We start from the raw sequence: 15,784 nt of genomic DNA on the forward strand, positions 1-15,784 counted from the left end.
GACTCTGCACGACAAGACATGTATCTTTCTAGGTGGAGATAAACTGGACCTGTTTCTTTCTGATGCCACATGCATATATATCACACCAGTGTCTTTTATTCGCACTGGTTGGCAATTAAGACCATTTTCTTTTTCAGAAATTATATCTTATCTGTTTCTTTCTTATCTATAACATGAATAGTATTACAGTTCTGTTAAGATTGACAATGCGTTCTTTATAGTTTTGGGGGTTTTCTTTGTTTTCATGCAACTCCGTATTAACTATATTTTCCACTGAAACAGCAGGACATATTGAGTGGCTCCTCCCCCTTTAGTAGCCAATAACATTTAGTTGACCTCACAGCCCTGAATCTGATAAGAAGCAAAATGACATCATAAAAATCTTTAATCTGTTGTGGCAGACGCAAGGTTTTGTTTGCTAATGCATAAACTATTGTCCTCCAAAATTTTTACATTTCAAGCATTTGTAAAAAACACGTCTTCAAGGCTGTCATATTCATTGTAAACACCCCAACAAAATATCATTGTGACTTTAAAGTCCGTCTGTTATGTATCACTCATCGATTGAGGCATTTATGTTCCTAAAATCATTAGTCCGAGTTCACACGATTAAATGGAGGCAGGGACTCATTTGCATATTCATGAATCTGCATATATTCAATAAAGCTGGGGTGTAGAGTTGAATTAAAGTCATTTTAAGGCAAATTATCGCAGGAATAATCAACTGTTTAACTATTTTAATGCTTAAAGATGAGTTTTAAGTGTTATAAGTATGGAATTCAGTGGGAATTTAAGAAATGTGACGGCTGTCCCTTCTAGTTACATTACTGGGGTCAGTTAGAAACAATGCCATTTTACACATCTATATAACACCTCACTGACACAACTGTACTTGCACATAGCAGTCTTAACATGCAACATTTATTGTATTTATTGAAGTTTTAGGTCTGGGGTCTGTGTTTGTGTGGTTTGTGTTATCCGGTTAACATTTTGTTTAAATTTTATAAGATTTAGAAATGTGTTAGCCAGATGCATCAATATAAAGTAGAGGTGCACCGATTGATCGGTCAGAAACCGGAATCGGCCGGTTTTCGCATGATCGGCCGTGACCGGTGACCGGCCAGTCAGTCTCACGTCTTGCTGATTCTATGCCGATCGTATGTTGCCAGCGACGCTCATTTACGCTCGTGACTGCGTGGTTCCACCGAAATATTTTTGACTGTCCAGTAGTTCACCTTCGTTGCTCCGTCTACTTTGGGTATGTACTACATGCTAACTGTGATGCTAAACTCTGACACATGCTAAACTCATGTTGAAGTTGTTCACTATGTGTCAAACAAAATGTAAATTCCATTCAACCCGATTAATTGTCTTACGTAAAAACTATGGTCGTTTCACTTAGGTAAAAAAATATTTTAAAACTTTTATTGAAGTGGCCGCTAAATCAACCCACTTCTTTTTAGTACTACAGACCCAAGATAAAGGCAAGTTATTTTACATTTCAGAAAAATAAAATAAAATAAAGCAATGATAGTTTTTTTGTAGTAATTTGGGCAAGAGAAGATTCTGTAATTCAATGTAGGTTGTAGAACTGTATTTAGGGAAATTGTAATGTTCAATAATCTATGTAATCATAATAAAAAAATATGAAAAAACGTGTATTGAAGAAAAGTTAATGTTTTTTATATACTGTCAATTATAGTGTGTGGATATAAAATAATAATAACAAAAATCGGAATCAGGAGGTTTCACTTATAATAAAATCTGAATCGGCAAAGAAAATTGCATCGGTGCATCTCTAATATAAAGTATATTATTTGGGGGGTTAAAAAGACGTTTCTCAATTATCTTCCTTCGTGTTCCAGAAAGAGTGACATGAGGGTAAATAAATGATATCTCCCTTTTATAATGTTTTATATTTCATGAAAACTGAAAAAATGGCATACTCTTACTACCATTAGGTGATTGGCCTAACCAAGATGTCCTGTTGATCATGTTTTTTTTTTTCTAAGATAACGGATTTGATTCTATTACTGCTAGTAAATGAAACTGCTTACCTTATTTTTTCGTACTGCAGCCACACACCACCGGACCTCTATCTTTTTAAAATAGAACTTGTTTGTCTGCGTGTGCAGGTGTATGTGTTTGTGTGCCAGCCGTATGCTCCCTACCGAGACCTGCAGCGGAGATCTTGAACAGTGAATCTCCTGTGTTTCTCCCTCAAAGGGCTCGTGTAGCGAGCCAGGAGACCTGAGTGAGAGAGGATAGAAATAGAGCCTTAATGTCAGGGGAGAGTCCTGAGGACAACCGGCATACAGGAACATAAACTGCATAATGCAAAGTCACCCATTCTGGCTTAATATGTGTCTGAGAAACGGCTAACTGAATTAAGCCCCGTTACATTTAGCCCGTTTGTATAAGAGGAATTACCAACAAGTCACAGACTCCCGAGCATCTCGCCCTTATTGAAAACTAATTAAGCGTTTCCAATGGGCAAATGAGTGTTTTCCCTCTATTTAACTTGTTAATGTCTGTGGTTCTTCCGCGCTTTTACATTCTTGTAATGTGCGGTTCCCTTGCAAGTTGTTTTTCAGTCATTTCTTCAAGGGCCAGTTCACCCCAAAATAAAAATTCTGTCATTTACTCACCTTCGTGTTGTTGCAAATCTGTAAAAATGTCTTTGTTCTGATGAACACAGAGAAAGGTATTTGGAAGAAGGCATGATATAACCAAACAGTTTTGGGACTCCATTGACTACAATTGTAGGAAAAATTACTTTATACTTGTTCTGTTCAACACGAAAGAAGATATTTTGAAGAATCTTGGAACGACAAACAGTCCTGGGGCAATTTGGACCACCGTTATAGTTTTCCCCACTATGGTAGTCAATGGGGTCCATGAACGGTTTGGTTACAAGTAAACGTACAAATGTGTTCAACCAAACAAAGAAATATGTATAGGTTTGGAACGAAGTAAGTAATTCATGACAGAATGAAAATTTTGGGTGAACTATTCCTTTAACTTTTTTTGCAATGACAGGATTGGATGCAGTGATCAACCTGGAATGGGGCTTCATCGATGAAACTAAAGGCAATTGACCCTTCGGAAGCAGTTTGATTGACATCTGACCAATCATAACGTATATATTATGTGCCCCCGTGACTGGCCACTTTGTCCGACAAACAAACCAGTAATTCTTAACTATTTATAGGGACACACAAATGTACAATGGGTGCACATGGCTGATACCGAAAGCTTGTTGGAGGGGGACGGGGTTTTGCACAAGTGACAATTCTGCACTGTCTCTAATGTTATCGCCATACCGCCCGTATGTGATTTGCAATGTCTTTAGCTCAGAGTCCAATGAGAATCCTGAGCAACGCTGTAAGAGAGAACAGATGGTGCACAACTGTAGATGTCTGCTGATGATGTAGGCTTGACAAGATGATAGCTGCTATCTTGCAGACTGTTAATGTGTGCCTGATAAACACATAAATGACCCTCTAGGAATGACAGCCTTATGGGAAATATGTTTAGACCGTTAATAATATGAACAAACAGTTGTGCGGGCAAGATGATGAAGGGCTTGAACAAAGTCAAGAGTGATTGACCAGTATGAGTTTTTCAATTGTCAATGTAGAAACTGATATAGGGATGTCACAATACACTGGTATTGATAAAAACTGTTATTAAAAAACATGATTTTTAATATCGTGTTAATTCTACACATTTGATAATTTCGTTTAAAGTTTGGCCACTATGGTAAGAATATCTGTTTCTGATCCTGAATACTTAGGCTGTGCATATATATCCACTACTAGATGAATGAAAGAGACCGTATGAACGAGTGAAGCATAAAGTGGGCATATTTCCATAATACGGCAATGAGGTCGTTGAAGCTTTTGATTTGCTTCGATCAGAAACAACAGTTTTTGTAGATTTGACTGGTTACCAGGACCACCAGTAGCAAAAAAATGTTTTACTTATTTAGCATTTGTCCCCTTTTAAAATTGTTATAGGAGCAATATGGAAATTTTAGCGGTGTCCAGTGGCGAGGTTGCAAATTGCAACCAATGGCTCACTCCTCCCCTCCCTTTCAAAGCACTACGGTGGATTACTCATAACTAACATGTCTTCACGTTTTCGTTTCTTTCCAAAATGGATAATGTTTTTACGAAACGTGCTTTTTACATTAACAATAACAATAAAGATTCTATTATGTATCAAAATGTGATCCATTAATGTGAGCTTATATAGCGTATACAGTGAAATTGTCAGGTAAAATGCAAATGGATCGTTTATTGTAATCCGGCAAACTGTTAGGTATGCGGTGAGTAAAAAAATTACACCACACCTTTAAATCATTGACTCTAGATATGTGAATACACTTATTGTATTTGGCCCCTGTTCTTTTTATACGTCTGTATATTTAGGAGAGTTTATCTAAGGCTATTCCAGAGTTTAGGTGCTTAGTATGGGAAAGCTTTACCCCCTTTGGTGGATTTGGTTATTCTAGGTGTTATCAAAAGTCTGTTTTGAGTGCTTCGAGAGCGTGATGGGTTGTAATGTGATAGAAGCTCTGTTATGAAGGGAGGGGCTAAACCGTTTAAGGTTTTATAAGTAATTAAAAGAACTTAAAAGTCAATACGATACTTAATGGGTAACCAGTGAAGGGATGATAACTTTGAGCTTATGTGATCGTATTTTCTGGACTTGGTCACGACTCTCTCAGCTGCATTCTGAACTAACTGTAGTTTCTGTATAGATGATGGTCAACCACTAAGTAGTACATTACAGTAGTCAAGTCTTGAGGTCACAAATGCATGAATAAGCTTCTCTGCATCAGCCACACATATATATTTCATAATATAGTTTATTCTTTTTTTGCCAACAAATCATTTTAGTATACGGATTAGAGCAAGAGTTTGTTACCATTGTGGTTCTTATAGCCAAACTTTAAAAAGGTGTTGAAATATTTACGATATTACCATGTGCGTAGAATAAACACAGTATCGATAGTCATGATTTTTAATGTCATGGTTAATGGCCGTATCGGTACATTGAGACACCCCTATGTATAAGCCATTGACAAACTCATATTGTTGAACCACTTTTGACTCTTGACCTTTGTTCAAGCTGCTATCACCAGCTCTAAGCGTAACCCAAAACATAACCCTACAATCTGATTAGTTGCGCATGTTATTACAGGAGCAACAAGAATATTGATCCGGCAAGATATCCTACTTCGGTCAATTGTGTTAAGCTCCTGTAATTTTGCTATAGCAGCATTACACAATGTGTTTGTGATGAAGCGCTGCTTTTCTAGGGCTTGCATATAATGGGGCATAATTTGTTGATCATCTGCTTGTCCTGGTTTAAGAACTTTGTGACATGTCATCAGAAGTGTGTGTGTTTTGCTGTCAAAAAGTGAGTGCATATGCCTTGTCCTTGGCTGAGTGTTCCAAAGTTTTTCGATGTGTCCTCTGCCAAGTTCGAAAGTGATTGCAAATCAGTCTCGCAAAATGTTTTGCTTTCCGGTGATGCATCACGTCTTGAAACACGGACAAGGGTTCCAGGCGATATCTCTGATGTCTCACAGGAGTTTTGCGGACGCATAGACGAGCGCTCATACTGTACACGTCCTCCCACGCTCTTGGCCTGATGTGAATGAGATTCTGATGAACTGCTTCATGTTAGTCCTTTCTGCTTCATGAGCGATCAATAAGCCGGCTCTCTGGCTTGGGATGTGATCTGATTATGCATGACCAGAGCCCTCCTGATTCTGTGAATGGTCTACATTGCATTAAGGCACAGTTCTCTCACTTTACCCAGATTAACTGTATGCGCTGGAAGAAAGGCCATTCTAGTGTATACAGAAAAATTCTTCAGATTTTAAAGTACCAAATGAGTCCGGACTGTTTAAATGAGACAGCCCAGCGCAACTGTCTGAACCTCTCAGAAGAAGGATGCAGTGTAGGATGAAACCTCTCGTGTGCTATCTTGTGTGATGCAGCACTCGTGGTTCCGCCCCTATCATTTACATTACGTTTTTGCATTTGGCATCCGCACAGAGGACTTGAAAGTACTTTCAATCATGCATTTGACTTGCATTGCATGCAAGGGTCTGTTTTAGCAGTTTGGGGGTTCCCTGGAAGTCTTTACCAAATGTTCTTTACCAAATGAACATGCAAAAAAACATATCATATTTATGTAACAACCTTACTGTTGAGTGTCTGTTGAAGTTAAGAGAGCTGTTCTGACTGAAAGTTCTAGATGCCATGGCAGAATCTCCATTTTCTTGGCAGGAAATAAAAACGTCAGACGAGAGAGAGGGTAAGAGATAGAAAGCAATGAGCGAGACATGTCATGGGAAGAGAAAGCAAGGGATAAAAATAGAAAGCGGAAGTCACACTTTTAGAAGCCACCCACTCATTTGAAGGCTGACAAGTTTCACTCTTTATTGCGTGGGTGACGAAACTGCGACAATCGGGAAACCACAACACACATTTTTCTACACTCCTCAGCAACTCTTTAACTTGCTGAGACATGACAGACAGGAACAGGAAGTGGTCACAGAGGCTGGAAGTGAGGTTGAAAAGAAGGGTTTGCTTCCACTGGGTTAAAAATAAGATCTTTCTTCTGCTATTTTAATGGGCAACACCTGGGGCTGGTTGCATAAACTGCTTAGACTAGTCTTACAAGTTTGTCATCCATTTTTTTCCTCCTCAAGACTTCTTTAGGTTTTAGTCTATTTTGAGAGTGAAGCTTGTTTTCCAGCTTCATTGAGTCCATAAAACTAGATGCGGACTTGTGAATTTTTTTATTTACACATGGCATCTGTCTGTTCTGCGAATCTGTGTGAATGAACTGCACAGTTTAACGTGCTACACGCGTGATGCTCATGAATTTGCCGCGTCTGCGCTTTATAAGGACATGAACTTCTTCTACAGAGTTGCTTTGAGAGTTTATTTCACAAACGTTTTTTTGTTTGAGTGAAGAAACAGACAAACTAAAAAATAAACGTCTTCCTACAAAAACCCGCCAAAATAAAAGTCTGGTTAACTCTGTATTTTTATGTGGATAAATAAACTACGATTTAATCTAAAAAAAAACTTATTTAAAAACTAATTTAGATATACTTAGATATGTCAATTTATCTAAAAAGGTAACATATAAGTTTTTCATTTTAAGAGACCTGTCTTATTTTATCTTGTATATTTAATTTTGCTTTTTAATTAAGAAAAAGTACTTATTATCTGAATACCTGATGGAAAATCAGTAGAATACTCGATTATTAAAATAATCGATAGCTGCAGCCCTAGTACTCATTGACTTGTCATTGGTTTTGAACAGATACAATAGAAGACAATGATTTTTGGTTACCAACGTTCTTTAAAGTGAGTGAATTATGTCAGATTTTTCATTGTTGGGTAAGAAAGTGTTGACAGTAACAACAATTCATACCAAATCAAAGGCAGCTTGTATTGTTTTGTGATGTCTGGTTCATTATTTAAATTGTCTTGAAAAATACCTGCATATGCCTAAAAATGTAATCCTCATAGACCCTATGAGTTGGTTGTTTGACACTTCCCTATGCAAATATTTTCGCAAGCATATCCGTTTTTACCTTCGCCCTTTTTATAGGTCCTCATTTTGTGGGCGGCCATGCAAAAATACACCGTGTGTCTGCAAAGTCCGAAACCGCTAATTTGATTTAAATACAGTCCAGCATTAAGTTTATGTATACACTGTATTTCTTGCCCATCTGGTAAGAACTTATTTACATTCATGTCTGTAACCCTGATAGGTAAGCTGTTTTGAAGGACAAAAGAAGTAAGTGTATAAAAGATATTACAGTGTGCACAAGGGACCACGACCACAAGTACGGGCACAACAAGGGCCTCTGTGGAGGCTTGTTGTGAAGCAGACTACTGTACCATTTTTGTTTTTATTTGCCATCATGGGTGTGAGGGAGTGTCGTTCATTTTTTCATGTGTGGGTGTTTTATTTCGTTTGGGATCGGGCTATTTTTGACTATCTGTCCCCCACCTTCATGTCTCCTCCGGTGAGAAACTGGGAGTCGACAGGAGAGGAGAAATAGGCCTTCTAGTGTATATCGCTTTGGCTCTACAAACAAGCCCTCATCACTCCCACAGTACAGCAAAACTTTTGCCATGGCGCTGACATTTCTAGTTCAAGAATTTTCAGACCTTTAAAAACTCTTCAAATGAGTAACTGTCTAATGACACCGATGTAAGGGGGATTCAGGGCCTGTAAAGGACCCACTTTAAGTGAAGTGGGAAATTTAAAAGGTTTGAATGGGTTACCCTGAGGCTGATCTCATCTGCTTGAAATGTGGCACTGTTGTGTCTCAGGGTTTGGGTCTAGGTGATGTGCTTCTCTGCGGTGACGTGTCCTGTGACCTCACATGTTTACGCTGCTGTTTTATTGCCTGCAGTTGCATGTCCAGAGATGAAGTGTTGGATGCAGAAGATTGAGAATAACATAAAACAAAGTGAAATACTTTATACGAATAAAAGGATGGTGCTCTCATCAAATGCTGATGCAATTGAGATTTCTTTCTAACAGGGCAATCTGTCATGGCTGTTTTTGTTCTGCATTCTGCCCGTTGATCAGATTCACAGAGCGTCTGTTGTCTTGTTGGAAAAACAGAAGACAAAGAGATGACGGAAATGTGAGTTCCCCTCACAGATCGCTGCAGTATGGGCAATGCATGAAGACCATCCCCACAAAGATCACATTCAGCCCGACACAATACGCTCACATCCTCAGGGCCGTCACACAAAATCCTAAAGGTCACAAAATAATTTGGGATGATTGATAAAATAGAGATGCAGAGGAGAGTTAAGAAGGTCATGGGTTTGAATCCCAAGGAAGTGCACGGTGTGGGTAATGTATACATTGAAGTTTAAGTTTAGACTTAAGCATATGCCAAATGTGTATATCTGAGAGAAGAGAGTCAATAAGATCCAGAGGCGACTTACAAGTTCAATAGTTGTAAAGCATTGAAAGTGTGTAAGAACAGAAGAAGGGGAATGAAGATTTTATCAATTCCCTGTGGGTTTTAGCTTTTCTTTCAACTGTTTGCTGGCCTTAACATGTAATGAAGCCTTGCGCTCTTATTACCTTAGAATGAGCTATTTCTACCCCTTACATGAAATTTGCCATGTTGTTTCTACATTAGCCCTAAAAGGACTAATCCACAGAGCGTGTTTCGTAAATACATTTTCTCCTTCCACAAAGAATCGAAAACGTGACGACATCTTAGTCCTACGCCAGCCTCCGTGGTGCTTCGAAAGGGGAGGACACTGGACCTTTAAAAAGCGGCCTCTCAGACCAACAAACCAACTTAGTCTGGTTCAGAATCTTTTTAGCTTTAGTTAGCTCTTTTAATGTAAATAACTTCTACTGGAGCTTAAAGAGAAATTGGAAACTCTTTGTTGGAAAATGTTACACTTTTTCCCAAAATTGTACTAACCCCTAGGGTGTTTTTTCAAGCCGGTGACGTCATGAGGAAATAAAAAGACAAGAAGTTCCTCAGAATTGTCTGTGCCAATGTCTTCTGTTCGCTGGGAAAGCCCCATTTGGATTGTGTTTATTCATCAGCGTCACAGTTACTGTTTGTGTAGCAGGAACGTTTGTGAGACGAAGCCCTGGAGAAATGTCCCATAATTCTGACGCTCTTGTGATACATTCCAGCATATACTGTGCGTGCATGAAGTTGTATAGACTACTAGGAGTACATTAGTTTGAGTTTGTTGAATTTAGATTTAATTTGAAAGCATACATTCATATTTATTCAGTTAGCAGATGCTTTTATCCAAAGCAAGTTTCAAACGAGAGAGGATTTTTGTCATAGAGCTAAGAAATGTGGTGGACTTAAGCTGAAGCGTGGAGAAAATGAAAAACAGATAAGATAAGATAAGAACAGGTGTGCCCTTACGAAAATGTAATGCTGTATATAAAAAATTATGTCATTTACTCCAGGTTGTAATACGGTATAACATAATTGTGCTGTTGAACAAAAAATATTATATATATATATATATATAAGATATTTTGAAGAACGCTCCTTCACAGCGTCATCCTTTATTGTTGTTGTTTTGATCGTGCGCCCGTTGACTGCGTTTTTTTACAAAACTGTAACTTTAAGGCTAAGTTAAAAAGTTAAGACTTTTTGTCATGATTTTGAAAGGCTACAAGTTTTTATTTCATGTAATGCTTTCTATTTTGGTGTCAACCACGCCTCTCTCACACGTTTGCATTTACTGTAGAATGCTGCAGCTCGACTTCTAACTCGTACCCGTAAGTGGTTACATATTTCCCCCATTTTGGCTTCCCTACATTGGCTTCCGGTGCGTTTTAAGGTTTAAGTGCTTGCTTATAAATCCTTAAACGGCCAAGCCCCATTTTATCTATCCGATTTAATAAAACCCCATGTTCCATCCAGGTCTCTGAGGTCTGCTGACCTCATGTTGTTGGCTGTCCTGAGAGTAGGACTGAAGCACTGGGGAGAGCTTTTAGAATGCGCTTTAGAAATAAATGAAACTTGAAATTTGATAGCAGGGATATATAGATTGCATCAAATCAGATGGTCAACGCCCCTTTCCAAAGTTCTTCACTTTCATTTTTGCCTCTATCCATCAACAATGAACCAAGTATTTTCTATCAGTGTCCTTATTTTTTCATAGTGGGGAAGATATTTGCATACATCTACATACATATATCTTTATTCACTTGCTTAGTCAGTAGAGCCACACCTAGATCACCATGATGTCATCAACCAAACATGGAGCTGTGCTTTTACTTGGAAAAGCAGAAGACTGCAAAAATGGGACATTCATGCATTAAGTGTACACATTTATAAATTATTTTATACATTAAATTAAATCACATATTTGTTCTTGTTTTAGTGCCAAGATGTGTGTTTGTTCACGATTTTGCAGATTCTGAAAAAACGATGTAACCTCATATTCAAGATAAGGAGCAAATGTAATAAAAAATATATGTATAGCAATTCCTCATCCAACACATAGGTTGGTTACAGTCTCTGTAGCTGTATTACTTTGCTTATGGTGCAGAAGTTGGTGATCGCAGCCATAAATCCCCTTCTTGTTGTCTTGTCTTGCATGAAGCAGATCTCTGTTACTCAATCTCTGTGACCGTTTTCATTCAAACTCCCTTTTACTCCACCTCATTCCTGCCGTGTTTCCACGTCGCTCTCACGCCCGCTCGATTTCTTACTCTTTCTCAGTCCCCCTCCGTTCTCTCTCCCCTCTCACACACTTCAAAGAATCACACCCACTCAAACACGGGTATCCGTCGTGTCGCTCGGTGGCTTTCATTCATGCTTTAGCTGTGTGAGGTGACAGACCTCCTCAGGTAACGTGCCTCCCCCTCTGACTGTACGTTCTGTTCTGTTCTGTTTGGAGGACGAGAGCTAACTGGAATTACTAGGCATTGAAAATGAGGAGATCAGCTTGTAGAGTGAGTATTTAAATCATTTTAACAGTATTGTATGAGTGAGTGACTTCAGAGTCATGTTACACAAGAGTGATTGTGGGTGTTTTTGCGCGAAGGACATCCCTGCTAGATATATATTTGTGTGTGTGTGTGTACTGGTGAGCATCACTATGTGGGGTCCCCACAAAGATGGTAATACCAGGAGATTTTGACCTTGTTGGGAATTGTTTTAGGTCCCCGTGAGCGTAAACAGCTTATAAATCATACAGAATTATGTTCATTGAAAATTAATAAAATCAAGAAAGGTTTGTGTTATTATTAGGGATAGGTGTTGGGGTAGGGTTAGGGGATTGAATTAATCATAAAGCCTCAAGATCAAATGTCCCCACAAAACGTGTGTATGTGTATGTGTATTTATTTATATATATATATATATATGTGCGTGTGTGTGTGTGTGTGTGTGTGAATATATATATATATATATATATAATTAGTATTTTTATTTCCTAGTAATTCTAATAAGTCTTTTTGCTTTTTCTTATATATATATATATATATATATATATATATATATATATATATATATATATATATATATATATATATATATATATATATATATATATATATATATATATATGTATATATATATATGTATATATATACATATTTTAATGCAAAACACACACACACTCGAGTGCATAGAGTACAAAAAGTCACATAAAAATGCTTCAGTATAGACGTTATGTGCCCCAAAGTTAACTTCCATTAGATCTCCGCAAAGAAAGAATAACTGTTAAAACTGTTAATAAGTATTAATTTAATTAAATGCAATTAATATTCAATAAAATATTGATAAAAATTGATATTAATATAAATTAAATGTAAAATAAATTGTTATATTATAACCAATCACAGAGCGAAAGTTAATGCAACACTATAGGACTTCTGCTCACGGGTCCCCTATGTGGTTGTAAAGCGCAATTTTCTGTTTATTGTCTGTTTAAGCTTCCCCTGGGCAGCACAATACACGAGAATTTGTTTACTTGGATGACAGAACTGACAAATGCAGAAACGTTGTCTGGAAACCATGTCGCACTCTTCCGCAGGCAGGGGATTGGTGGGGCTTTGTGTGTACCGACCCAAACACAGAATTTACAGAGTGTGTTTGTAGCCGCTATGAGGCTGCTCAGGTAGCACTGGTAGTAGAATTCATTAAGTGAAGTTTTGTTCTAACACTGAATTAATTTCAGGGACATTATTTTAGGTTCGAAAAACTACAAAGTGTTGCTTTAACTTCGGCCAGCGTGTGCATCTGATGAAACCGTCTCTATGATTTTAAACACCTGTACTTCCTGTGCCTGTGTGTCCAATCTGATGCGCCAGGACTCTTAGCCCAGTCTTATACTGTTAAACGCAGCTTAAAATCTCTCCAACAGAATGAAGATGTGAAATGTAGGTAAAGTGCACTTGAAAAACGCATTGAAAATGCTTCCTCATTAACGCTGCTTCGTTTTCAGAAGGTTAAAGGCAGGAGAGACCTCAAAGGTGACAGTAACGAGAAACTAAGGATGCTCAGAAATGCTGCTGGAGTATGACTAATCATATCAGAGCGCTCTGAGACGGCTGTGTGGGTTGGCCCGTACGCTCATTAGAGTTCTGCGGGGCATCTGATTCACCGTCGCTCGCCGTTAGAGGCACTACTTGAGTCACTTCCTGATGTGGGCGGATTTTTCCTATCAGCCCTGTGCTCTGAGAGACTGAGGGTGACGTGATTGACGGCCCCGTGAGCGCGATGCTGTAGGTGGTTTGGAAGAGGGAGCCGTTCCGCTTACTCTTCTGTGAATGTCAATGAATGAAACTCCCGTCAGATTTACTGTTTCGGTCTCAAAGACTGTGTTTTACCTATTCAACATTTTGCATGGCGAAATCTTTAAATTATTTCTCACAAGCTTATTTTCGTTGAATGTTCTTGCAGTTTGCTTGTTTTTTTACATGACTTGTCCCATGAGCACTTGGGTTTTCAAGAGACCATTAAGTTAAATATAGGAAAACGCTTAAAAACTCCATTCCAAAGTGCTCCGTCTACCTGTTCTTAACAGAAGGTGTTTTGTGTGAAGGCATCTGGTCAGGTAAACCTAAAATGACTCTTATTCAGTGCTTCATGTTTTCCGTTATGATTAGACCTACCCACATACTGTTACTATAGCCTCCATTCAAGTATTCCTTTCTGTGAAAATGCCAAATAAATAAAACGCCCATGAATTTTGTTAGTTTTTGTGACATGCATACCTGCTCAGGAACTTGAGCTGCTAACACTAAAAAAAACCTGCTGATCTCATATTTCCTTGCTGAACTTTAATTAAAGCAAACTTGCAGATATAAGACTTAAACCGCCGTGCCTTCGTGACTTTAGCCTGAAGGTTGTAGAGGTAAACCGAACAGTTTGTGAAGTTATCAAGTTTGTGGTACTGTTTCTATTCAAAACCAAATGTGTGTTTAGATTAGCCCCAGATAACTGTAACACCGTGTTTATGTGGCCTGTTTCGCATGCTTTAGAGCCCAGAGATTCTTATTCACATTATTGTTTATCTTTAGAAATCAGACGGACTATTCGAACCAGTTATCTTATGTTAAGTTCTTCTTCAGGCAAACACTTGAGATGGCTCAGCACAGTATATAGCATGACTAGATTTGGGATTGGTAGCCCCAGTCCCATTTATTATTTGACAAAATGGCAAAGATGATTTACTTTAAAGAGAAAGTTCACCCAAAAATGAAAATCCGGTCATCATTTACTCCCTCTGGATATTTCAAACCTTTTTGACATTCTTCTGCAGAACACAAAAGAAGAATATTGGTCACTGAACCACGGCGGTACCCATTGACTTGCATTGGTTATGTGTCTATACATTATATATACGTTATAAGCAGTGTCTGGTGTAACTTGTTACAAAGTAATTAGTTACTGTAATTTAATTACTTTTCCATGAAAAGTTAAGTAAGGGATACCTCAATTTTTTTCTGTAATTAAATTGCAGTTACTTCTGATGTAGTTAATTAAACTAAAACTTTGTGTAACACATGTGTGTGCAATAGTGGAATTAACATCAAAATTGAAAGTCTTTAAAATCTGTGCTTTAATGTATAATTATACATCAGAAGTAACTGCAATTAAATTACAGAAAAAAATTGAGGAATCCCTTACTTAACTTTTCATGGAAAAGTAATTCAATTACAGTAACTAAAATCTTTGTGTTATATATGTGTGTGCAATAGTGGAATTGACATCAAAATTCAAAGTCTAACTTTAAAATCTGTGTATAATTCTCACGTTTGTAATATTTCGTTCATTTAATAATACTTGTTTATGTTGTTTAATATTATTTATTTGAATGAATTAAAAGAGCTGTTTTATGTCTATCCTTGAATCACTTAAATAATCAAGGTTGTACTAGTAATACGTAATTAAATACTTTTTGGATAGAGTAATTTGTGCAGTAATCTAGTTACACTATTGAATATGTAATTTGTCACTTGTGATTAATTACTTTTTCAGAGTAACTTGCCCAACACTGGTAATAAATCAATAGGTACTGTCGTTGTTTGGTTACCAATATTTCTCAAAATATTTTCTTTTGTGTTTTACATAAGCAAGTTTTATATCATGTCATGTAAATGCATGTTGCTTTCTATATATAATTAGAATTTTTTGTTTGACTAGTGTTACAGCTTCACTGTGTATTCAAGTCGAAGTGAAAATTATTTTTATGCTCGCCGGGTGTTGATTTTGTAGCCTGCATGCATGTTGAACTAGTGATTATTCCATCAAAACAAGAGGATGTTGCACAGGGATGGTAACCAGCACGGTTCAGAGGGGTCGTGACATCTTTCCCCCCATGATCTTCGGTGAGTGTTGATGTTTTTGCTAGCACAGGTGGGATGATGAGGTGTGCATCTCACTCCTGCCGCGTGACATTCAGGAGGGGCCTGCTGGCGGCGTGGGCCGGCGGCACCGCCTCCTCAGTTTGAACATGTTGAGGTCCCAGCAAGTGGACATGAGGGGTCACGAGATGCTACCATTGGCAGACGGAGGTCAGCCTGTTTATCTACTTCCTTTTGCCGGCGTGCCACTACACTCAGAGAGGATGCTGGGGGACAGATTTAGACCTCCAGCTCACCCTCCATCTGCCGCGGCTAGCTGTGGGCCTGTCTCCATGGGAACCGGAGCCAGGTTGCCAAGTGTAAGAGCTGGAACGAGAGGCACTAGTTCTTACCGAGCGTTTATCCATCATTCTGC

The 15,784-nt window shown here is 38.1% G+C and overlaps 1 protein-coding gene across 3 annotated transcripts in view; it reads left to right on the forward strand.

Moving 5' to 3' along the window:
• The window catches only part of LOC130432634 (transcription factor HIVEP3), a 56,471-nt gene that overhangs the window by 20,972 nt on the left and 19,715 nt on the right, over nucleotides 1-15,784 (forward strand). The window contains exon 1 of one of the 3 annotated variants that reach the window (XM_056762094.1): nucleotides 11,363-11,508. The exons of the other annotated variants lie outside the window; for them this stretch is intronic. The gene's annotated coding sequence lies outside the window, so the exon portion shown is untranslated. Of the gene's footprint in view, nucleotides 1-11,362; nucleotides 11,509-15,784 lie in introns of those variants that run through there. 3 annotated transcript variants of the gene reach the window in all.

The sequence above is a fragment of the Triplophysa dalaica genome, chromosome 12 (genome assembly GCF_015846415.1).
Source record: "Triplophysa dalaica isolate WHDGS20190420 chromosome 12, ASM1584641v1, whole genome shotgun sequence".
NCBI classification, from domain to species: Eukaryota; Metazoa; Chordata; class Actinopteri; order Cypriniformes; family Nemacheilidae; genus Triplophysa; species Triplophysa dalaica.